A 7,598-nucleotide genomic window follows, 5' to 3' on the forward strand; every position below is an offset into this window, starting at 1 on the left:
GTAGAAGCACTTTCTTTAACTGGTAGTAATATTGAGGCAGTAGTGATGACAGGAACTTAAGTAATTAGCTCATTGTACAATTAAAGTCGTGCAATGAGCTCTTTGCATTACATTGTCATCTTTCTTTCTCTTCTCTTTCTGTATATCCTTCTAACTGATTACGGTACATTGATTTCACTGATGAGCAGAATACACTAATACACAAATATAAAACTTTGTAGACTTTTGAATCCGTGTTGAAAGAGAGAGTTTTCAAAAATCTTCCACATACATCCAAGCATTTAATCCGACAGAAAGTCTGCAATTGTTTAGTCACTCACAGACCTTGCATTCTTATCACCCAAACACCGGAACAAGAGACTTTTACCACCACTGGACACGGTTGTTCCAACTTATCAGTGGGCTATATTTCACAACACTCCCGTCTCGATAGCCATTTATTCAAACACGGATAGTTCAGATAGGGCTATTCACACCGTGGCCACATTACTGCATGCCCCAGACAGGTTTTGTTTGCTCTGCTTTTCCAAACCAGACACAAGCTGTATATGACATCATCCGACAAGCCGAGTGCTGCTCACGGCGGCTGTAAACCGGCGAGAGTGGTCGATAACAGCAGGTGAGAGGGCTGTGCGCTGTAATGATGATGCCTACCAGTGTCTAATCTGTAAACCCCAGCTATTGATTCTGCTCAGGTCAACCGGTAGGCGCGAGAATCGGCCGTGCCTGGAAGTCTGCTGCTGTTATGAGGGCAGAGTGTTGTCACATGGCAGAAATACACTGACTAGATGTACGTGAAAAGTAAGTAAATGCAAATATTGGTGTAGTATTGATTTATAGACATTTTATCAGGGGCAGTGACATAAAAAGTTGTTCATGATCAAACAACTATTAAAAAATGTACTATTGGCAACATTAAGAACTTTATTGAACTGTTTGGGTCAATGTCATGAATACTAGCATCACATGTGTTTTGTATTACATTTTTTGAGCAGTTTAAATGAACACAATTGTCCAACCGACTAATTATTTCACTTAATCATCTTGCATTCATAGATTTGGGACATCTCATACATATACACTAAACGTTCCAATCTGGCAGAAAACACCATTTGGACAGATCATACAGAGGATTTGTTTACCACATACGGAATCCAAAATCCCCTCAGCTATTTTTTATGTAACGTGTCAGAATAATTTAAACTTGGCTTTATCAGTTTTTCCAGATGTGTGTCACAAATAACATGTGAGGATGTAGATATAGTAATCCACTTTTTACCACTGTCACTTTCATGCAGTTTCAGCCTTTTGTTGCTTTTGTCTGAATTGAGGTATACTCTGTCTATATTATCTAAACCTTATTTTTTCTTTTCTATGTTTTTCTTTTTAATAATACTAGCGATAATTGATGTGTTTCTTTTTGTAGGTGGAAAAAAACAATTCCAAAACATTGTCCGGATGACAGTTACCTTTTCTACCACCTCTGGACAAATGAGGGATTTCAATGACATGTTCAAAAATATTGCATAAGATCTTTTATTTTTTTTCAATCAAGCAAAAACAAAAGTCAAGTAGTACAGCGTAAACAATGTCTTTGTCATGGACCTGACAGTGAAGAGTGGCATACTTCCTGTTTTCCATGAGCACTTTCACTGGCACAAGAGCAGAGAGGGCCCCTGTCTAAAGTAGTGTGTCATTAGATAAACTTGTTGTCAGGTGCATTGTCAGGCTCCACAGGCACAACTCCCCACCGACATATAATGGTATTGCAATGCAAATGAGTGGCGGCAAGGCCTGCACCACCGTGTAAATGTGTCAGGCATTTGTGTGCGCCCAGGCAAGCATTTTGTAGGCGTTAGTCAGAGAATGGGACCAACGAGACTTTTGTACCAGAAGTTGTTTCAAATTTAAAATATTCGCAAAATGATGAAAGAAATAGTTGATCAATTTTGGAGCAGAAACCTGAGAATAACTGTATTTTTATGTATTTTTTTTAACTTCGGAATTCAACCTATATGAATTTAAATTAAGATTGTAGCTGAGCCAGGGTTAATTACTGTGTCTATCCATTTATATAGTCTTTGTTTACTGTACAGCAGAATCCTCATGTTTCTCCTCCACATTTTATGCACAACATAAACTAGATACATACTAAAATATTAACAAATGGACCAATCAAATTACACAAAATGGTGTACATTATTATTCATCTAATGCAATAGCACTAATCCAATATAATTATGGGGGTGTTTGTTTTACAATGACATGAGCTGATAATTAGAAGTCTCGAGCTAAACTCCAATCAATGCAACGTAGTTATTGAGGGTTTTAGTGCTGATGCCACATTTCTGTTTGCTATCTATGGCAAATGAAGAATTACAACTCATCCTCCGGCCACAATGAAACAATACTTCCCATTTGCACAATATGAAAAGTCAGAGCTCTCATGGGGGAACAGGAAGTCTAGGAAGTGGGTGCTTGTGACTCACGAGGCAGTGAAGTGGCTGAACACGCTCGCCATTCAGACTCAATGAGAGCCGCCACCTCCAGCTGTGTAGGGCTCCCAGGGTTTTGTCCCCTTCACTGAGGACAGGGGCACAATGAAGTGGCGCTCTTGCAAACAGTGGAGGGGTGTGCCCGCCTTCTTTGCCCCGCCCACTACTCTGTTGTTATGCTAAAACGCCAAGCACTCAATGGAACTCTGCCCCTATTCAAATATATACACACAAACATGGCCGCCACGGACAGAGGCCTTGACATTTCTGGATCATTTGTTTTATATATTTATTGCATTTTAAGATGACAGAATTAACATGTTTTTGTGGTGATTAAACATTTTTCTACTCTAGGTGTTTATGTATTTATTATAGCTGCTGTTTAGCATGATAGCATGACAAGGCTAATGGCTTATATTGGCAAGTTTTCAGTTCAATGTATTTGATTTATTTTGTAAAATAACCCAATATCATAACAGTAAATGAAAATAATTTGCAAGAATATCCTGTAAGTGCAGTCCATTATTTGTCACTTACCAAATAATGTTTTCTGTAATACCAATGAATGTCTTCTTTTTATATACTTTTGTTACTCACGAAATCATGTAAAGGTAAAAACAAAGAATTGTCTTAAAAATCAACAATCAACAGGAGAAGATTTCTGTAATATTTGTAATATTTGACACATCCCTTTAGCAAATGTTTTATGAATGTGGCACCATAACAATTACAAATACATTACAATTTTCTTCAAACAAAACAGTATAAAATAAAATAAAATATATGTGGTAGATATACGGCACCATGCTTTCTAAAGCTGCCGTTCTGGCTACAAACACCAGCGATTCTAACAGGCAGCCCCCTAACACCCGTGCTTGCTGTCAAAAGACTAAAACCAATTGGGGAAAATTTACATAGCTCATTCAGATCTGCGAATCTACGCCCAGTTAGCCAATAACTTGAGGGCAAACGCTGTGGACCCGGACCCTCCCATGGGCCTCATCACGAAGAAGCACACCCAGCCTTCATCTCCAAAAGAGCATGAGAACAGCCATATCTAATGTCATTTTACAGGTAGATAGAGCGGGAGATTGGGGAGTAATTGGAAGTAATAACAGATAGCTCTCTTTCAATCCCACAGGACTTCTGCTTCTCCCACTAATTCCCACAAGAATCCCCTTCCTCCCCTTCCCCTCTGCCGCTGCCATATTTGCTGTCTTGCCGGTGAAATATACAGCGGACGAACTATGACCTTTGTTCTTCTCTTTCTCCCCTGAAGGTTAGCGGTCAGCTTTACATACACAGATGAGGTCCTCTTTGCCGGAAATGATAAGACAAACACAGGAGGAGAGGTAAGGTCAGCGGAGTTAAACCAACAGCTAGAATGACACTTAATTGGCCGGAGGGTAGTGTAACTGTCATCTATCTCCCTACGGGCTGACTGGGGAAGACTCCTGCCGGCTGCCTCTGCTCCAACCTCCAGAGACCGTCCTTTTTCTCCACACACACACTCACACACACACACACACACACACTCTCAAACACACACACTCACACACATACACTCAGCCACACACACACTCAGCTGTCTCTCCGCAATTCAACCAGTGGACATCATGGGAAAACACTACAAAACATCTCCAATCTGATTATTACTCCATCATTATTGTTGATATTGTTGCCGATGCGTAATAAAAAGAGTGTGACCGGCGAGGAGATGAATGTCCAAGTGAATTACAGGCATATGCGGGGAGCTTGGACACAAATCAGCTGGCAGAGCTAAAAGGTCTTCCCTGCTAATTGCTTATATCCTAGCAGCAGCGAGAGGCGTCCAGCAGCTGTGCAGTGTGGGCTGGTGTGTAGTGAGAGAGGGAGAGAGAGAGTGTGAGTGAGACACATAAGACGCTGTGTTACAGAGCGTCCAAGCGCAGCTCTAATGACTTGTTTAGTTCAGTGTGTCAGAAACGGTGACATGCAAAGGGTGGCACGGAGAGGCCGGAGTGGAATGTAGCACATCTGTGAGAAGGAGACAATGGCCAGAGACGGGAATGTCCCCCCGGGGCCTGGACGTACTCAAATGTACTGTCATAGAGGTGCGCTTTTTCAATATACACGGTGCTTTGGGCATTTCAGTGTTTGGATTTGTCCTTACGTAACATACGGAGGAGTCAGAAGTTCCACAGGCGACACAGTATTTACTTTTGAGGAGATTTCTGCACAAACAATTTGTAAAACAGATGACAGTGTTAGAAAATGTATCACACTATGTCATAACACTATGTCTAAATGTTCACTATTCACAGGGAAATATAATAGTGGCTGAAGACTGTGGTTGCCATGTGGCCCCTCATTATCATGTGTTCTGTTCAGAGGTATTGGTCTGATTAATAATTGTTTCCTGAATTGGCATCAGAATGATGTATTTGGGCCTCAAAACGTCTGCCATGGACACAATAAATTGATACTTTTGGAACATACGTCTGGCTGGAGGGAAAAGGGCCACCACGAAACAATGGATAACACACACTTAAACAATAAACAAGGACTGGATTGACATAGCAATTGATATTAGAAAAATGTAAATTTGAATATAAACAAATTTGACAAACTTTGGACCATATGTATGTGCCGTAAAGCTTCATCTGATGCATTTTGTTTGCCTTTATTTCTCTTGCTCTCTGGCCGTGTCTCTTCCTGTGTTCTGTACTCTTTTCTTTACACATTTCAAAACTGAAAAAATAAAACATAAAGAAAAATTATGAAAATGTTAGTTTTTTGTGTGTCTAATTTCCCAAAAATAACACAGAATTACATAACAACTTACATGTTGGTTATCAGTTTCAACAACCATGCTTATTTTTCTGTAGGAAAATAAATGTAGTCTATTTACCCCAAGGTTTGGATTTTTTAAGAAACTAAAATGATGGGATATAACATAGACTGGATCCTAAGAGTGAATAGGTTTCGCCAAGTAGTTATAGCAAAGTCTATTCACTTAATATTCTTATATGAAACTTATACCTGAACAACTGAAGATTGACTCAGACATTAAAGAAAAGAGCAACTTACTGATTTGGCCTGACGTCATTCTGGTTGAACTAGCCCGTGCGTGCACTCAAAAGGGCACTGGATAGTACACATAAAACCTGTCTGGAGATAAGTGTGGTGAAAATAAGCACTCGGGAGACAGAATGATGGATCCAGCAGGAGATGTCTGTCTGATTTCTCGGGGTGTGAAAACACAGAGACATAGGCGATGTGCGTGTGGGAGATAATAGGCTTTTCTCCACGCCACTCAGCGCTCCACTGGCACACAGCTGGCACACAGCTGGCCCCCAGTACCCCTTCCCCGACCACTGCTCCCCGCTTCTATACTTCCACCCCCGACTGGAATTTGGACATGCACAGTAAGGGAATATGAGGAAAATTGGCTGAGGCAGAAAAAACATTAGTGTTAATGGGAGAGAGGAAGGATAAAGTTATGACGGGGCCCATTGCTCACAGATCCATGAGGGCTTTGGTGAGGGCGGATCAGTCAGTGACAGACAGGTGTTCCTCAGCGCCTTTGTGCACACAGAGCCAGTGGGATTAGATGTGTATTTTCACAGCAGTTTTCACCACTGCTGTATCAACTAGATCTGAACTACAAACAAAACAAAGAGATCTTTAGACATAAACACAACATAGACTTAGATTATCATAAAAAACTCAATTTGTTTCAGCAGTGAAATGCATAGCATTCGCACAGGAGGAACCCAAGAATCTTTCTGAATCATGGTTTAGAGTTAACACACTTGGAAACTGATTTCAATAAAATCGAATACTGCACAAATTTCAGAGTAAAACTGAAAAAAATGTAACTACGTCTTTGTCAATTTGCTATTTTCTTTTCAGAATGTCTGCAATGTTTATTGTATTTTCACCTGTATATGGAAACATTTAACTAAAACTGACTATATTTTTTGTCCCAGATACGTGAAACTATTTGTATCACTCCTGGTCAAAGAAGTGATTACAGCAAAAAATGAAAGACGCTTCTATTACTTTAGTGAACTTAATTAGATACATACATTTAAATCGTGAGAATGTTTCTTGATTGTAATGTTTTGACCATGGTGTTTTGGTGAAACGTGAAAAAACAAAATTCTCAGCAGGGGAAAGATCGTGTCAGTTTAGATCTTTGGGCATATCAGAAGAAATCAATGGAAAAGTGCATTTCTTTGCTTGTGCATACAGTAGACACAGTGGTTTTAAAAACATTTGGAGGTAGAAAAACACTTCCAGATGACGAGAGCACAACAATGTCAAAGAAACTTTTCACCCTGAGTGACACAAGCAACAGCAGTTTACACAGAGCTATAATCTAAATCGAGATGACTCCGTGCCGAGCTACAAATTAAATAAAGCTCAAATCTGGATTCAATTATCATGGTTTCCAATGCCTCCATTTCTGCAACATCGAAATGACAAAATAAACATGAACGTCGCTGTATCAAACAAAACTCTGACCAACGTTAGTTTTGTGGGAATGCTCAGAAAATGAAAAGCACTCACGATAAACACAACTCTGCACTGAAAATTGTGAGTTGCAGCAAATGTTTTCTGACTGTGGTAATTGTTGATTGTGTTCGTACATGTGTGTTAATTATGTCTGGCAGTCTGTTGATGGGATACAAGACGTCATTCAGCAGCAAATGCAACAATGAGCAAAGGCTGGAGAAAGAGTTATGATGACTTTAACCAAATAGTTTTCTGGAGACCGTTCAGGCCTCCAGGGAAAAGTGGAGAACTCGCCGTGGGTCCAGCGCAAGGAAGACGGGGGAACTACGATCGAGGTGTCGCAAAGATCGTAATGACGCATCGGGAGCAGTGTAGCATTATATATAGGCAAGGCAAGGCAAGTTTATTTCTAGAGCACATTTCATACACAAGGCAATTCAAAGTGCTTCACACAGCAGGGAAATGCATTAAAATCACAAAGAAATGACAGAAATACAAGAAAATTAACTAAATAAAAAACACCTAGCCAAATCCAAATTTATCGGACCACATTGGCAGGCATTCCAGACACTCCTTCCCATATTTATTTGACATTGTAGCATG

This window comes from Eucyclogobius newberryi, unplaced genomic scaffold, assembly GCF_026437365.1.
Source record: "Eucyclogobius newberryi isolate DKJ021-1_F unplaced genomic scaffold, fEucNew1.0.hap1 SCAF_5, whole genome shotgun sequence".
Classification (NCBI taxonomy): Eukaryota; Metazoa; Chordata; class Actinopteri; order Gobiiformes; family Gobiidae; genus Eucyclogobius; species Eucyclogobius newberryi.